At 53.3% G+C, this 15,584-nt stretch overlaps 16 non-coding genes across 16 annotated transcripts; all 16 read left to right on the plus strand.

The window, feature by feature from the left end:
- Positions 1-1,116: 1,116 nt before the first annotated feature.
- On the plus strand, positions 1,117-1,188 carry trnaq-cug (transfer RNA glutamine (anticodon CUG)). Its single transcript has one exon. It is a non-coding gene; the product is annotated as a tRNA-Gln (tRNA).
- A 262-nt stretch (positions 1,189-1,450) lies between these two features.
- On the plus strand, positions 1,451-1,522 carry trnaq-uug (transfer RNA glutamine (anticodon UUG)). The gene has a single exon. It is a non-coding gene; the product is annotated as a tRNA-Gln (tRNA).
- A 1,184-nt stretch (positions 1,523-2,706) lies between these two features.
- trnaq-cug (transfer RNA glutamine (anticodon CUG)) lies at positions 2,707-2,778 on the plus strand. Its single transcript has one exon. It is a non-coding gene; the product is annotated as a tRNA-Gln (tRNA).
- Positions 2,779-3,040: 262 nt separating this feature from the next.
- On the plus strand, positions 3,041-3,112 carry trnaq-uug (transfer RNA glutamine (anticodon UUG)). The gene has a single exon. It is a non-coding gene; the product is annotated as a tRNA-Gln (tRNA).
- A 1,184-nt stretch (positions 3,113-4,296) lies between these two features.
- Positions 4,297-4,368, plus strand: trnaq-cug (transfer RNA glutamine (anticodon CUG)). The gene has a single exon. It is a non-coding gene; the product is annotated as a tRNA-Gln (tRNA).
- A 262-nt stretch (positions 4,369-4,630) lies between these two features.
- trnaq-uug (transfer RNA glutamine (anticodon UUG)) lies at positions 4,631-4,702 on the plus strand. Its single transcript has one exon. It is a non-coding gene; the product is annotated as a tRNA-Gln (tRNA).
- Positions 4,703-6,221: 1,519 nt separating this feature from the next.
- On the plus strand, positions 6,222-6,293 carry trnaq-uug (transfer RNA glutamine (anticodon UUG)). The gene has a single exon. It is a non-coding gene; the product is annotated as a tRNA-Gln (tRNA).
- Positions 6,294-7,472: 1,179 nt separating this feature from the next.
- trnaq-cug (transfer RNA glutamine (anticodon CUG)) lies at positions 7,473-7,544 on the plus strand. The gene has a single exon. It is a non-coding gene; the product is annotated as a tRNA-Gln (tRNA).
- A 262-nt stretch (positions 7,545-7,806) lies between these two features.
- On the plus strand, positions 7,807-7,878 carry trnaq-uug (transfer RNA glutamine (anticodon UUG)). The gene has a single exon. It is a non-coding gene; the product is annotated as a tRNA-Gln (tRNA).
- Positions 7,879-9,062: 1,184 nt separating this feature from the next.
- trnaq-cug (transfer RNA glutamine (anticodon CUG)) lies at positions 9,063-9,134 on the plus strand. Its single transcript has one exon. It is a non-coding gene; the product is annotated as a tRNA-Gln (tRNA).
- A 262-nt stretch (positions 9,135-9,396) lies between these two features.
- Positions 9,397-9,468, plus strand: trnaq-uug (transfer RNA glutamine (anticodon UUG)). Its single transcript has one exon. It is a non-coding gene; the product is annotated as a tRNA-Gln (tRNA).
- A 1,519-nt stretch (positions 9,469-10,987) lies between these two features.
- Positions 10,988-11,059, plus strand: trnaq-uug (transfer RNA glutamine (anticodon UUG)). The gene has a single exon. It is a non-coding gene; the product is annotated as a tRNA-Gln (tRNA).
- A 1,519-nt stretch (positions 11,060-12,578) lies between these two features.
- Positions 12,579-12,650, plus strand: trnaq-uug (transfer RNA glutamine (anticodon UUG)). The gene has a single exon. It is a non-coding gene; the product is annotated as a tRNA-Gln (tRNA).
- A 1,184-nt stretch (positions 12,651-13,834) lies between these two features.
- trnaq-cug (transfer RNA glutamine (anticodon CUG)) lies at positions 13,835-13,906 on the plus strand. Its single transcript has one exon. It is a non-coding gene; the product is annotated as a tRNA-Gln (tRNA).
- Positions 13,907-14,168: 262 nt separating this feature from the next.
- On the plus strand, positions 14,169-14,240 carry trnaq-uug (transfer RNA glutamine (anticodon UUG)). Its single transcript has one exon. It is a non-coding gene; the product is annotated as a tRNA-Gln (tRNA).
- A 1,184-nt stretch (positions 14,241-15,424) lies between these two features.
- trnaq-cug (transfer RNA glutamine (anticodon CUG)) lies at positions 15,425-15,496 on the plus strand. The gene has a single exon. It is a non-coding gene; the product is annotated as a tRNA-Gln (tRNA).
- The last annotated feature ends 88 nt before the right edge of the window (positions 15,497-15,584 follow it).

The following is a 15,584-nucleotide window of genomic DNA, read 5'->3' on the forward strand; positions in this document are numbered from 1 at the left end:
AATTGTAAGAGCAGCCCTTTTAGCACCTTGGAGTCAGATCTCATCGCATTTCTGCCAGAACGGGATGATGTCAATCCCGAGGTGGCGTCTTAAGCTCGCCACCGGTGCCTGCTTTTGCTCTCTCCTGAACCACGGATGTGTTTTCTTCGAAGGACACAGCATTAAGAGACAAGCTGCAGTCAAGCGGTGTTGTTTTTGGAGCTCCTCTCTGTGTTCCACAGACAGCTGGTGAAAAGGTGACAGGAATTGAAATGAGGCGCATGCTGGACAGGTGCTCTTTAATTTGATTCAACAATTCACAGGAACAGCTGGACACAGAGAAACCGCAATTTTACCAGGGAGAGGAGCGGCAAAGCCAGGCCCCGAGCCCTACCGTTCAACCAGTTTTCAGGGAAACCAGGAACCTCAAATCCCAGTTTCAATCACTACAAAACGGTAACAATGACATTTGTACGTACAAGGCAGTCCAACGACATCAAAAACAGTGCATACAATACAGACTCCCGGAAAGCCAGGGACACGTGCTCTTGAACACAGTCCGTCTGAGATCTCACTTTGCTTAAAAGCATTGCTCATCGCAGCGCTGACACAGCGATGGCCGCCGGTAAGGGAGAGAAACAGCAGCGGTGCTGTTTGAATAGGCAGCTGTACTGCAGATGTGCGACTTGTCCTACAGCTGTACTTAGCAGAAGGAAGGCTAACTGTGAGGTGAGAAAGCTGAAGCCAAAGTGAAATGCTGGCGAGGCGATTGTCCAGCAGCTTGAAAGTTTGCCAGTGAGAGAGATTAGCGAGCAGTAGCCCGGCTCAGAGTTGTTCATGGCCGACAGCAGCCCTGCTCCCGCTGAGAAACTAGGTTTCGCGGACAGGTCGGCATATCTGGCACGGCCCGAGCTGCTTTCGGAAACTTCGGCAAAGTGGATTTCGGAGGCGAGGGCGACCGGCCTTACAGGGCAGCAGGCCGAGACAGCGTAGTTGCACTTGCGAAAGACCGAGTGCACGAGCTGCTGGATCAGCAGATCCACAGTCGCCATTGTGATCCTTGTCGTTGCTGTTTCCACGCTTGACGAAGGAGGCAAACATCCTTGAGCAGTGGTTCGGCAGCACCTGCTGTCTCAGGGTTCCATGGTGTAATGGTGAGCACTCTGGACTCTGAATCCAGCGATCCGCGTTCAAATCTCGGTGGAGCCTTCTTTCTGGCTGCGTGAGCGATTGTCTTCGACAGAACTGTTGACTTCACAAATTCCACACCCATGATGGAAGTGGGCTGGTTTTCCCCTTGCGACAGTGTTTGCGATGCTCCTGCGTCGAGCGCGCTCGCTGCTTTTGCTCTGCCCTGTACCACGCAAGTATTCCCTGCCAAGGACGCAGCAGCGAGAGACCAGATTCTGAGAGCGTTGCTGCAAGTGTGAATGCAGGAAAGCTCAGGCCTGCCAGAGGCGGCAGCATTGCTGGTTCCGTGGTGTAATGGCTAGCACTCTGGACTTTGAATCCAGCGATCCGAGTTCGAATCTCGGCGGAACCTTGACTTGCTTCGTCCCGGCCCTTGTTTAATGTGGGATGCGCGAGTGAAATCTGCCTACGGGCCAATTGTAAGAGCAGCCCTTTTAGCACCTTGGAGTCAGATCTCATCGCATTTCTGCCAGAACGGGATGATGCCAATCCCGAGGTGGCGTCTTAAGCTCGCCACCGGTGCCTGCTTTTGCTCTCTCCTGAACCACGGATGTGTTTTCTTCGAAGGACACAGCATTAAGAGACAAGCTGCAGTCAAGCGGTGTTGTTTTTGGAGCTCCTCTCTGTGTTCCACAGACAGCTGGTGAAAAGGTGACAGGAATTGAAATGAGGCGCATGCTGGACAGGTGCTCTTTTCTTTAATTTGATTCAACAATTCACAGGAACAGCTGGACACAGAGAAACCGCAATTTTACCAGGGAGAGGAGCGGCAAAGCCAGGCCCCGAGCCCTACCGTTCAACCAGTTTTCAGGGAAACCAGGAACCTCAAATCCCAGTTTCAATCACTACAAAACGGTAACAATGACATTTGTACGTACAAGGCAGTCCAACGACATCAAAAACAGTGCATACAATACAGACTCCCGGAAAGCCAGGGACACGTGCTCTTGAACACAGTCCGTCTGAGATCTCACTTTGCTTAAAAGCATTGCTCATCGCAGCGCTGACACAGCGATGGCCGCCGGTAAGGGAGAGAAACAGCAGCGGTGCTGTTTGAATAGGCAGCTGTACTGCAGATGTGCGACTTGTCCTACAGCTGTACTTAGCAGAAGGAAGGCTAACTGTGAGGTGAGAAAGCTGAAGCCAAAGTGAAATGCTGGCGAGGCGATTGTCCAGCAGCTTGAAAGTTTGCCAGTGAGAGAGATTAGCGAGCAGTAGCCCGGCTCAGAGTTGTTCATGGCCGACAGCAGCCCTGCTCCCGCTGAGAAACTAGGTTTCGCGGACAGGTCGGCATATCTGGCACGGCCCGAGCTGCTTTCGGAAACTTCGGCAAAGTGGATTTCGGAGGCGAGGGCGACCGGCCTTACAGGGCAGCAGGCCGAGACAGCGTGGTTGCACTTGCGAAAGACCGAGTGCACGAGCTGCTGGATCAGCAGATCCACAGTCGCCATTGTGATCCTTGTCGTTGCTGTTTCCACGCTTGACGAAGGAGGCAAACATCCTTGAGCAGTGGTTCGGCAGCCCCTGCTGTCTCAGGGTTCCATGGTGTAATGGTGAGCACTCTGGACTCTGAATCCTGCGATCCGAGTTCAAATCTCGGTGGAGCCTTCTTTTTGGCTGCGTGAGCGATTGTCTTCGACAGAACTGTTGACTTCACAAATTCCACACCCATGATGGAAGTGGGCTGGTTTTCCCCTTGCGACAGTGTTTGCGATGCTCCTGCGTCGAGCGCGCTCGCTGCTTTTGCTCTGCCCTGTACCACGCAAGTATTCCCTGCCAAGGACGCAGCAGCGAGAGACCAGATTCTGAGAGCGTTGCTGCAAGTGTGAATGCAGGAAAGCTCAGGCCTGCCTGAGGCGGCAGCACTGCTGGTTCCGTGGTGTAATGGCTAGCACTCTGGACTTTGAATCCAGCGATCCGAGTTCGAATCTCGGCGGAACCTTGACTTGCTTCGTCCCGGCCCTTGTTTAATGTGGGATGCGCGAGTGAAATCTGCCTACGGGCCAATTGTAAGAGCAGCCCTTTTAGCACCTTGGAGTCAGATCTCATCGCATTTCTGCCAGAACGGGATGATGCCAATCCCGAGGTGGCGTCTTAAGCTCGCCACCGGTGCCTGCTTTTGCTCTCTCCTGAACCACGGATGTGTTTTCTTCGAAGGACACAGCATTAAGAGACAAGCTGCAGTCAAGCGGTGTTGTTTTTGGAGCTCCTCTCTGTGTTCCACAGACAGCTGGTGAAAAGGTGACAGGAATTGAAATGAGGCGCATGCTGGACAGGTGCTCTTTTCTTTAATTTGATTCAACAATTCACAGGAACAGCTGGACACAGAGAAACCGCAATTTTACCAGGGAGAGGAGCGGCAAAGCCAGGCCCCGAGCCCTACCGTTCAACCAGTTTTCAGGGAAACCAGGAACCTCAAATCCCAGTTTCAATCACTACAAAACGGTAACAATGACATTTGTACGTACAAGGCAGTCCAACGACATCAAAAACAGTGCATACAATACAGACTCCCGGAAAGCCAGGGACACGTGCTCTTGAACACAGTCCGTCTGAGATCTCACTTTGCTTAAAAGCATTGCTCATCGCAGCGCTGACACAGCGATGGCCGCCGGTAAGGGAGAGAAACAGCAGCGGTGCTGTTTGAATAGGCAGCTGTACTGCAGATGTGCGACTTGTCCTACAGCTGTACTTAGCAGAAGGAAGGCTAACTGTGAGGTGAGAAAGCTGAAGCCAAAGTGAAATGCTGGCGAGGCGATTGTCCAGCAGCTTGAAAGTTTGCCAGTGAGAGAGATTAGCGAGCAGTAGCCCGGCTCAGAGTTGTTCATGGCCGACAGCAGCCCTGCTCCCGCTGAGAAACTAGGTTTCGCGGACAGGTCGGCATATCTGGCACGGCCCGAGCTGCTTTCGGAAACTTCGGCAAAGTGGATTTCGGAGGCGAGGGCGACCGGCCTTACAGGGCAGCAGGCCGAGACAGCGTGGTTGCACTTGCGAAAGACCGAGTGCACGAGCTGCTGGATCAGCAGATCCACAGTCGCCATTGTGATCCTTGTCGTTGCTGTTTCCACGCTTGACGAAGGAGGCAAACATCCTTGAGCAGTGGTTCGGCAGCCCCTGCTGTCTCAGGGTTCCATGGTGTAATGGTGAGCACTCTGGACTCTGAATCCTGCGATCCGAGTTCAAATCTCGGTGGAGCCTTCTTTTTGGCTGCGTGAGCGATTGTCTTCGACAGAACTGTTGACTTCACAAATTCCACACCCATGATGGAAGTGGGCTGGTTTTCCCCTTGCGACAGTGTTTGCGATGCTCCTGCGTCGAGCGCGCTCGCTGCTTTTGCTCTGCCCTGTACCACGCAAGTATTCCCTGCCAAGGACGCAGCAGCGAGAGACCAGATTCTGAGAGCGTTGCTGCAAGTGTGAATGCAGGAAAGCTCAGGCCCGCCAGAGGCGGCAGCCCTGCTGGTTCCGTGGTGTAATGGCTAGCACTCTGGACTTTGAATCCAGCGATCCGAGTTCGAATCTCGGCGGAACCTTGACTTGCTTCGTCCCGGCCCTTGTTTAATGTGGGACGCGCGAGTGAAATCTGCCTACGGGCCAATTGTAAGAGCAGCCCTTTTAGCACCTTGGAGTCAGATCTCATCGCATTTCTGCCAGAACGGGATGATGCCAATCCCGAGGTGGCGTCTTAAGCTCGCCACCGGTGCCTGCTTTTGCTCTCTCCTGAACCACGGATGTGTTTTCTTCGAAGGACACAGCATTAAGAGACAAGCTGCAGTCAAGCGGTGTTGTTTTTGGAGCTCCTCTCTGTGTTCCACAGACAGCTGGTGAAAAGGTGACAGGAATTAAAATGAGGCGCATGCTGGACAGGTGCTCTTTTCTTTAATTTGATTCAACAATTCACAGGAACAGCTGGACACAGAGAAACCGCAATTTTACCAGGGAGAGGAGCGGCAAAGCCAGGCCCCGAGCCCTACCGTTCAACCAGTTTTCAGGGAAACCAGGAACCTCAAATCCCAGTTTCAATCACTACAAAACGGTAACAATGACATTTGTACGTACAAGGCAGTCCAATGACATCAAAAACAGTGCATACAATGCAGACTCCCGGAAAGCCAGGGACACGTGCTCTTGAACACAGTCCGTCTGAGATCTCACTTTGCTTAAAAGCATTGCTCATCGCAGCGCTGACACAGCGATGGCCGCCGGTAAGGGAGAGAAACAGCAGCGGTGCTGTTTGAATAGGCAGCTGTACTGCAGATGTGCGACTTGTCCTACAGCTGGACTTAGCAGAAGGAAGGCTAACTGTGAGGTGAGAAAGCTGAAGCCAAAGTGAATTGCTGGCGAGGCGATTGTCCAGCAGCTTGAAAGTTTGCCAGTGAGAGAGATTAGCGAGCAGTAGCCCGGCTCAGAGTTGTTCATGGCCGACAGCAGCCCTGCTCCCGCTGAGAAACTAGGTTTCGCGGACAGGTCGGCATATCTGGCACGGCCCGAGCTGCTTTCGGAAACTTCGGCAAAGTGGATTTCGGAGGCGAGGGCGACCGGCCTTACAGGGCAGCAGGCCGAGACAGCGTAGTTGCACTTGCGAAAGACCGAGTGCACGAGCTGCTGGATCAGCAGATCCACAGTCGCCATTGTGATCCTTGTCGTTGCTGTTTCCACGCTTGACGAAGGAGGCAAACATCCTTGAGCAGTGGTTCGGCAGCACCTGCTGTCTCAGGGTTCCATGGTGTAATGGTGAGCACTCTGGACTCTGTAATCCAGCGATCCGCGTTCAAATCTCGGTGGAGCCTTCTTTCTGGCTGCGTGAGCGATTGTCTTCGACAGAACTGTTGACTTCACAAATTCCACACCCATGATGGAAGTGGGCTGGTTTTCCCCTTGCGACAGTGTTTGCGATGCTCCTGCGTCGAGCGCGCGAGCTGCTTTTGCTCTGCCCTGTACCACGCAAGTATTCCCTGCCAAGGACGCAGCAGCGAGAGACCAGATTCTGAGAGCGTTGCTGCAAGTGTGAATGCAGGAAAGCTCAGGCCTGCCTGAGGCGGCAGCACTGCTGGTTCCGTGGTGTAATGGCTAGCACTCTGGACTTTGAATCCAGCGATCCGAGTTCGAATCTCGGCGGAACCTTGACTTGCTTCGTCCCGGCCCTTGTTTAATGTGGGATGCGCGAGTGAAATCTGCCTACGGGCCAATTGTAAGAGCAGCCCTTTTAGCACCTTGGAGTCAGATCTCATCGCATTTCTGCCAGAACGGGATGATGCCAATCCCGAGGTGGCGTCTTAAGCTCGCCACCGGTGCCTGCTTTTGCTCTCTCCTGAACCACGGATGTGTTTTCTTCGAAGGACACAGCATTAAGAGACAAGCTGCAGTCAAGCGGTGTTGTTTTTGGAGCTCCTCTCTGTGTTCCACAGACAGCTGGTGAAAAGGTGACAGGAATTGAAATGAGGCGCATGCTGGACAGGTGCTCTTTAATTTGATTCAACAATTCACAGGAACAGCTGGACACAGAGAAACCGCAATTTTACCAGGGAGAGGAGCGGCAAAGCCAGGCCCCGAGCCCTACCGTTCAACCAGTTTTCAGGGAAACCAGGAACCTCAAATCCCAGTTTCAATCACTACAAAACGGTAACAATGACATTTGTACGTACAAGGCAGTCCAACGACATCAAAAACAGTGCATACAATACAGACTCCCGGAAAGCCAGGGACACGTGCTCTTGAACACAGTCCGTCTGAGATCTCACTTTGCTTAAAAGCATTGCTCATCGCAGCGCTGACACAGCGATGGCCGCCGGTAAGGGAGAGAAACAGCAGCGGTGCTGTTTGAATAGGCAGCTGTACTGCAGATGTGCGACTTGTCCTACAGCTGTACTTAGCAGAAGGAAGGCTAACTGTGAGGTGAGAAAGCTGAAGCCAAAGTGAAATGCTGGCGAGGCGATTGTCCAGCAGCTTGAAAGTTTGCCAGTGAGAGAGATTAGCGAGCAGTAGCCCGGCTCAGAGTTGTTCATGGCCGACAGCAGCCCTGCTCCCGCTGAGAAACTAGGTTTCGCGGACAGGTCGGCATATCTGGCACGGCCCGAGCTGCTTTCGGAAACTTCGGCAAAGTGGATTTCGGAGGCGAGGGCGACCGGCCTTACAGGGCAGCAGGCCGAGACAGCGTGGTTGCACTTGCGAAAGACCGAGTGCACGAGCTGCTGGATCAGCAGATCCACAGTCGCCATTGTGATCCTTGTCGTTGCTGTTTCCACGCTTGACGAAGGAGGCAAACATCCTTGAGCAGTGGTTCGGCAGCCCCTGCTGTCTCAGGGTTCCATGGTGTAATGGTGAGCACTCTGGACTCTGAATCCTGCGATCCGAGTTCAAATCTCGGTGGAGCCTTCTTTTTGGCTGCGTGAGCGATTGTCTTCGACAGAACTGTTGACTTCACAAATTCCACACCCATGATGGAAGTGGGCTGGTTTTCCCCTTGCGACAGTGTTTGCGATGCTCCTGCGTCGAGCGCGCTCGCTGCTTTTGCTCTGCCCTGTACCACGCAAGTATTCCCTGCCAAGGACGCAGCAGCGAGAGACCAGATTCTGAGAGCGTTGCTGCAAGTGTGAATGCAGGAAAGCTCAGGCCCGCCAGAGGCGGCAGCGCTGCTGGTTCCGTGGTGTAATGGCTAGCACTCTGGACTTTGAATCCAGCGATCCGAGTTCGAATCTCGGCGGAACCTTGACTTGCTTCGTCCCGGCCCTTGTTTAATGTGGGACGCGCGAGTGAAATCTGCCTACGGGCCAATTGTAAGAGCAGCCCTTTTAGCACCTTGGAGTCAGATCTCATCGCATTTCTGCCAGAACGGGATGATGCCAATCCCGAGGTGGCGTCTTAAGCTCGCCACCGGTGCCTGCTTTTGCTCTCTCCTGAACCACGGATGTGTTTTCTTCGAAGGACACAGCATTAAGAGACAAGCTGCAGTCAAGCGGTGTTGTTTTTGGAGCTCCTCTCTGTGTTCCACAGACAGCTGGTGAAAAGGTGACAGGAATTGAAATGAGGCGCATGCTGGACAGGTGCTCTTTTCTTTAATTTGATTCAACAATTCACAGGAACAGCTGGACACAGAGAAACCGCAATTTTACCAGGGAGAGGAGCGGCAAAGCCAGGCCCCGAGCCCTACCGTTCAACCAGTTTTCAGGGAAACCAGGAACCTCAAATCCCAGTTTCAATCACTACAAAACGGTAACAATGACATTTGTACGTACAAGGCAGTCCAACGACATCAAAAACAGTGCATACAATACAGACTCCCGGAAAGCCAGGGACACGTGCTCTTGAACACAGTCCGTCTGAGATCTCACTTTGCTTAAAAGCATTGCTCATCGCAGCGCTGACACAGCGATGGCCGCCGGTAAGGGAGAGAAACAGCAGCGGTGCTGTTTGAATAGGCAGCTGTACTGCAGATGTGCGACTTGTCCTACAGCTGTACTTAGCAGAAGGAAGGCTAACTGTGAGGTGAGAAAGCTGAAGCCAAAGTGAAATGCTGGCGAGGCGATTGTCCAGCAGCTTGAAAGTTTGCCAGTGAGAGAGATTAGCGAGCAGTAGCCCGGCTCAGAGTTGTTCATGGCCGACAGCAGCCCTGCTCCCGCTGAGAAACTAGGTTTCGCGGACAGGTCGGCATATCTGGCACGGCCCGAGCTGCTTTCGGAAACTTCGGCAAAGTGGATTTCGGAGGCGAGGGCGACCGGCCTTACAGGGCAGCAGGCCGAGACAGCGTGGTTGCACTTGCGAAAGACCGAGTGCACGAGCTGCTGGATCAGCAGATCCACAGTCGCCATTGTGATCCTTGTCGTTGCTGTTTCCACGCTTGACGAAGGAGGCAAACATCCTTGAGCAGTGGTTCGGCAGCCCCTGCTGTCTCAGGGTTCCATGGTGTAATGGTGAGCACTCTGGACTCTGAATCCTGCGATCCGAGTTCAAATCTCGGTGGAGCCTTCTTTTTGGCTGCGTGAGCGATTGTCTTCGACAGAACTGTTGACTTCACAAATTCCACACCCATGATGGAAGTGGGCTGGTTTTCCCCTTGCGACAGTGTTTGCGATGCTCCTGCGTCGAGCGCGCTCGCTGCTTTTGCTCTGCCCTGTACCACGCAAGTATTCCCTGCCAAGGACGCAGCAGCGAGAGACCAGATTCTGAGAGCGTTGCTGCAAGTGTGAATGCAGGAAAGCTCAGGCCCGCCAGAGGCGGCAGCCCTGCTGGTTCCGTGGTGTAATGGCTAGCACTCTGGACTTTGAATCCAGTGATCCGAGTTCGAATCTCGGCGGAACCTTGACTTGCTTCGTCCCGGCCCTTGTTTAATGTGGGACGCGCGAGTGAAATCTGCCTACGGGCCAATTGTAAGAGCAGCCCTTTTAGCACCTTGGAGTCAGATCTCATCGCATTTCTGCCAGAACGGGATGATGCCAATCCCGAGGTGGCGTCTTAAGCTCGCCACCGGTGCCTGCTTTTGCTCTCTCCTGAACCACGGATGTGTTTTCTTCGAAGGACACAGCATTAAGAGACAAGCTGCAGTCAAGCGGTGTTGTTTTTGGAGCTCCTCTCTGTGTTCCACAGACAGCTGGTGAAAAGGTGACAGGAATTGAAATGAGGCGCATGCTGGACAGGTGCTCTTTTCTTTAATTTGATTCAACAATTCACAGGAACAGCTGGACACAGAGAAACCGCAATTTTACCAGGGAGAGGAGCGGCAAAGCCAGGCCCCGAGCCCTACCGTTCAACCAGTTTTCAGGGAAACCAGGAACCTCAAATCCCAGTTTCAATCACTACAAAACGGTAACAATGACATTTGTACGTACAAGGCAGTCCAATGACATCAAAAACAGTGCATACAATGCAGACTCCCGGAAAGCCAGGGACACGTGCTCTTGAACACAGTCCGTCTGAGATCTCACTTTGCTTAAAAGCATTGCTCATCGCAGCGCTGACACAGCGATGGCCGCCGGTAAGGGAGAGAAACAGCAGCGGTGCTGTTTGAATAGGCAGCTGTACTGCAGATGTGCGACTTGTCCTACAGCTGGACTTAGCAGAAGGAAGGCTAACTGTGAGGTGAGAAAGCTGAAGCCAAAGTGAATTGCTGGCGAGGCGATTGTCCAGCAGCTTGAAAGTTTGCCAGTGAGAGAGATTAGCGAGCAGTAGCCCGGCTCAGAGTTGTTCATGGCCGACAGCAGCCCTGCTCCCGCTGAGAAACTAGGTTTCGCGGACAGGTCGGCATATCTGGCACGGCCCGAGCTGCTTTCGGAAACTTCGGCAAAGTGGATTTCGGAGGCGAGGGCGACCGGCCTTACAGGGCAGCAGGCCGAGACAGCGTAGTTGCACTTGCGAAAGACCGAGTGCACGAGCTGCTGGATCAGCAGATCCACAGTCGCCATTGTGATCCTTGTCGTTGCTGTTTCCACGCTTGACGAAGGAGGCAAACATCCTTGAGCAGTGGTTCGGCAGCACCTGCTGTCTCAGGGTTCCATGGTGTAATGGTGAGCACTCTGGACTCTGTAATCCAGCGATCCGCGTTCAAATCTCGGTGGAGCCTTCTTTCTGGCTGCGTGAGCGATTGTCTTCGACAGAACTGTTGACTTCACAAATTCCACACCCATGATGGAAGTGGGCTGGTTTTCCCCTTGCGACAGTGTTTGCGATGCTCCTGCGTCGAGCGCGCGAGCTGCTTTTGCTCTGCCCTGTACCACGCAAGTATTCCCTGCCAAGGACGCAGCAGCGAGAGACCAGATTCTGAGAGCGTTGCTGCAAGTGTGAATGCAGGAAAGCTCAGGCCCGCCAGAGGCGGCAGCACTGCTGGTTCCGTGGTGTAATGGCTAGCACTCTGGACTTTGAATCCAGCGATCCGAGTTCGAATCTCGGCGGAACCTTGACTTGCTTCGTCCCGGCCCTTGTTTAATGTGGGACGCGCGAGTGAAATCTGCCTACGGGCCAATTGTAAGAGCAGCCCTTTTAGCACCTTGGAGTCAGATCTCATCGCATTTCTGCCAGAACGGGATGATGCCAATCCCGAGGTGGAGTCTTAAGCTCGCCACCGGTGCCTGCTTTTGCTCTCTCCTGAACCACGGATGTGTTTTCTTCGAAGGACACAGCATTAAGAGACAAGCTGCAGTCAAGCGGTGTTGTTTTTGGAGCTCCTCTCTGTGTTCCACAGACAGCTGGTGAAAAGGTGACAGGAATTGAAATGAGGCGCATGCTGGACAGGTGCTCTTTTCTTTAATTTGATTCAACAATTCACAGGAACAGCTGGACACAGAGAAACCGCAATTTTACCAGGGAGAGGAGCGGCAAAGCCAGGCCCCGAGCCCTACCGTTCAACCAGTTTTCAGGGAAACCAGGAACCTCAAATCCCAGTTTCAATCACTACAAAACGGTAACAATGACATTTGTACGTACAAGGCAGTCCAATGACATCAAAAACAGTGCATACAATGCAGACTCCCGGAAAGCCAGGGACACGTGCTCTTGAACACAGTCCGTCTGAGATCTCACTTTGCTTAAAAGCATTGCTCATCGCAGCGCTGACACAGCGATGGCCGCCGGTAAGGGAGAGAAACAGCAGCGGTGCTGTTTGAATAGGCAGCTGTACTGCAGATGTGCGACTTGTCCTACAGCTGGACTTAGCAGAAGGAAGGCTAACTGTGAGGTGAGAAAGCTGAAGCCAAAGTGAATTGCTGGCGAGGCGATTGTCCAGCAGCTTGAAAGTTTGCCAGTGAGAGAGATTAGCGAGCAGTAGCCCGGCTCAGAGTTGTTCATGGCCGACAGCAGCCCTGCTCCCGCTGAGAAACTAGGTTTCGCGGACAGGTCGGCATATCTGGCACGGCCCGAGCTGCTTTCGGAAACTTCGGCAAAGTGGATTTCGGAGGCGAGGGCGACCGGCCTTACAGGGCAGCAGGCCGAGACAGCGTAGTTGCACTTGCGAAAGACCGAGTGCACGAGCTGCTGGATCAGCAGATCCACAGTCGCCATTGTGATCCTTGTCGTTGCTGTTTCCACGCTTGACGAAGGAGGCAAACATCCTTGAGCAGTGGTTCGGCAGCACCTGCTGTCTCAGGGTTCCATGGTGTAATGGTGAGCACTCTGGACTCTGTAATCCAGCGATCCGCGTTCAAATCTCGGTGGAGCCTTCTTTCTGGCTGCGTGAGCGATTGTCTTCGACAGAACTGTTGACTTCACAAATTCCACACCCATGATGGAAGTGGGCTGGTTTTCCCCTTGCGACAGTGTTTGCGATGCTCCTGCGTCGAGCGCGCGAGCTGCTTTTGCTCTGCCCTGTACCACGCAAGTATTCCCTGCCAAGGACGCAGCAGCGAGAGACCAGATTCTGAGAGCGTTGCTGCAAGTGTGAATGCAGGAAAGCTCAGGCCTGCCTGAGGCGGCAGCACTGCTGGTTCCGTGGTGTAATGGCTAGCACTCTGGACTTTGAATCCAGCGATCCGAGTTCGAATCTCGGCGGAACCTTGACTTGCTTCGTCCCGGCCCTTGTTTAATGTGGGACGCGCGAGTGAAATCTGCCTACGGGCCAATTGTAAGAGCAGCCCTTTTAGCACCTTGGAGTCAGATCTCATCGCATTTCTGCCAGAACGGGATGATGCCAATCCCGAGGTGGCGTCTTAAGCTCGCCACCGGTGCCTGCTTTTGCTCTCTCCTGAACCACGGATGTGTTTTCTTCGAAGGACACAGCATTAAGAGACAAGCTGCAGTCAAGCGGTGTTGTTTTTGGAGCTCCTCTCTGTGTTCCACAGACAGCTGGTGAAAAGGTGACAGGAATTGAAATGAGGCGCATGCTGGACAGGTGCTCTTTTCTTTAATTTGATTCAACAATTCACAGGAACAGCTGGACACAGAGAAACCGCAATTTTACCAGGGAGAGGAGCGGCAAAGCCAGGCCCCGAGCCCTACCGTTCAACCAGTTTTCAGGGAAACCAGGAACCTCAAATCCCAGTTTCAATCACTACAAAACGGTAACAATGACATTTGTACGTACAAGGCAGTCCAACGACATCAAAAACAGTGCATACAATACAGACTCCCGGAAAGCCAGGGACACGTGCTCTTGAACACAGTCCGTCTGAGATCTCACTTTGCTTAAAAGCATTGCTCATCGCAGCGCTGACACAGCGATGGCCGCCGGTAAGGGAGAGAAACAGCAGCGGTGCTGTTTGAATAGGCAGCTGTACTGCAGATGTGCGACTTGTCCTACAGCTGTACTTAGCAGAAGGAAGGCTAACTGTGAGGTGAGAAAGCTGAAGCCAAAGTGAAATGCTGGCGAGGCGATTGTCCAGCAGCTTGAAAGTTTGCCAGTGAGAGAGATTAGCGAGCAGTAGCCCGGCTCAGAGTTGTTCATGGCCGACAGCAGCCCTGCTCCCGCTGAGAAACTAGGTTTCGCGGACAGGTCGGCATATCTGGCACGGCCCGAGCTGCTTTCGGAAACTTCGGCAAAGTGGATTTCGGAGGCGAGGGCGACCGGCCTTACAGGGCAGCAGGCCGAGACAGCGTGGTTGCACTTGCGAAAGACCGAGTGCACGAGCTGCTGGATCAGCAGATCCACAGTCGCCATTGTGATCCTTGTCGTTGCTGTTTCCACGCTTGACGAAGGAGGCAAACATCCTTGAGCAGTGGTTCGGCAGCCCCTGCTGTCTCAGGGTTCCATGGTGTAATGGTGAGCACTCTGGACTCTGAATCCAGTGATCCGAGTTCAAATCTCGGTGGAGCCTTCTTTCTGGCTGCGTGAGCGATTGTCTTCGACAGAACTGTTGACTTCACAAATTCCACACCCATGATGGAAGTGGGCTGGTTTTCCCCTTGCGACAGTGTTTGCGATGCTCCTGCGTCGAGCGCGCTCGCTGCTTTTGCTCTGCCCTGTACCACGCAAGTATTCCCTGCCAAGGACGCAGCAGCGAGAGACCAGATTCTGAGAGCGTTGCTGCAAGTGTGAATGCAGGAAAGCTCAGGCCTGCCTGAGGCGGCAGCACTGCTGGTTCCGTGGTGTAATGGCTAGCACTCTGGACTTTGAATCCAGCGATCCGAGTTCGAATCTCGGCGGAACCTTGACTTGCTTCGTCCCGGCCCTTGTTTAATGTGGGACGCGCGAGTGAAATCTGCCTACGGGCCAATTGTAAGAGCAGCCCTTTTAGCACCTTGGAGTCAGATCTCATCGCATTTCTGCCAGAACGGGATGATGCCAATCCCGAGGTGGCGTCTTAAGCTCGCCACCGGTGCCTGCTTTTGCTCTCTCCTGAACCACGGATGTGTTTTCTTCGAAGGACACAGCATTAAGAGACAAGCTGCAGTCAAGCGGTGTTGTTTTTGGAGCTCCTCTCTGTGTTCCACAGACAGCTGGTGAAAAGGTGACAGGAATTGAAATGAGGCGCATGCTGGACAGGTGCTCTTTTCTTTAATTTGATTCAACAATTCACAGGAACAGCTGGACACAGAGAAACCGCAATTTTACCAGGGAGAGGAGCGGCAAAGCCAGGCCCCGAGCCCTACCGTTCAACCAGTTTTCAGGGAAACCAGGAACCTCAAATCCCAGTTTCAATCACTACAAAACGGTAACAATGACATTTGTACGTACAAGGCAGTCCAACGACATCAAAAACAGTGCATACAATACAGACTCCCGGAAAGCCAGGGACACGTGCTCTTGAACACAGTCCGTCTGAGATCTCACTTTGCTTAAAAGCATTGCTCATCGCAGCGCTGACACAGCGATGGCCGCCGGTAAGGGAGAGAAACAGCAGCGGTGCTGTTTGAATAGGCAGCTGTACTGCAGATGTGCGACTTGTCCTACAGCTGTACTTAGCAGAAGGAAGGCTAACTGTGAGGTGAGAAAGCTGAAGCCAAAGTGAAATGCTGGCGAGGCGATTGTCCAGCAGCTTGAAAGTTTGCCAGTGAGAGAGATTAGCGAGCAGTAGCCCGGCTCAGAGTTGTTCATGGCCGACAGCAGCCCTGCTCCCGCTGAGAAACTAGGTTTCGCGGACAGGTCGGCATATCTGGCACGGCCCGAGCTGCTTTCGGAAACTTCGGCAAAGTGGATTTCGGAGGCGAGGGCGACCGGCCTTACAGGGCAGCAGGCCGAGACAGCGTGGTTGCACTTGCGAAAGACCGAGTGCACGAGCTGCTGGATCAGCAGATCCACAGTCGCCATTGTGATCCTTGTCGTTGCTGTTTCCACGCTTGACGAAGGAGGCAAACATCCTTGAGCAGTGGTTCGGCAGCCCCTGCTGTCTCAGGGTTCCATGGTGTAATGGTGAGCACTCTGGACTCTGAATCCTGCGATCCGAGTTCAAATCTCGGTGGAGCCTTCTTTTTGGCTGCGTGAGCGATTGTCTTCGACAGAACTGTTGACTTCACAAATTCCACACCCATGATGGAAGTGGGCTGGTTTTCCCC

The sequence above is a fragment of the Chiloscyllium punctatum genome, chromosome 21, assembly GCF_047496795.1.
Source record: "Chiloscyllium punctatum isolate Juve2018m chromosome 21, sChiPun1.3, whole genome shotgun sequence".
In the NCBI taxonomy this organism is placed as follows: Eukaryota; Metazoa; Chordata; class Chondrichthyes; order Orectolobiformes; family Hemiscylliidae; genus Chiloscyllium; species Chiloscyllium punctatum.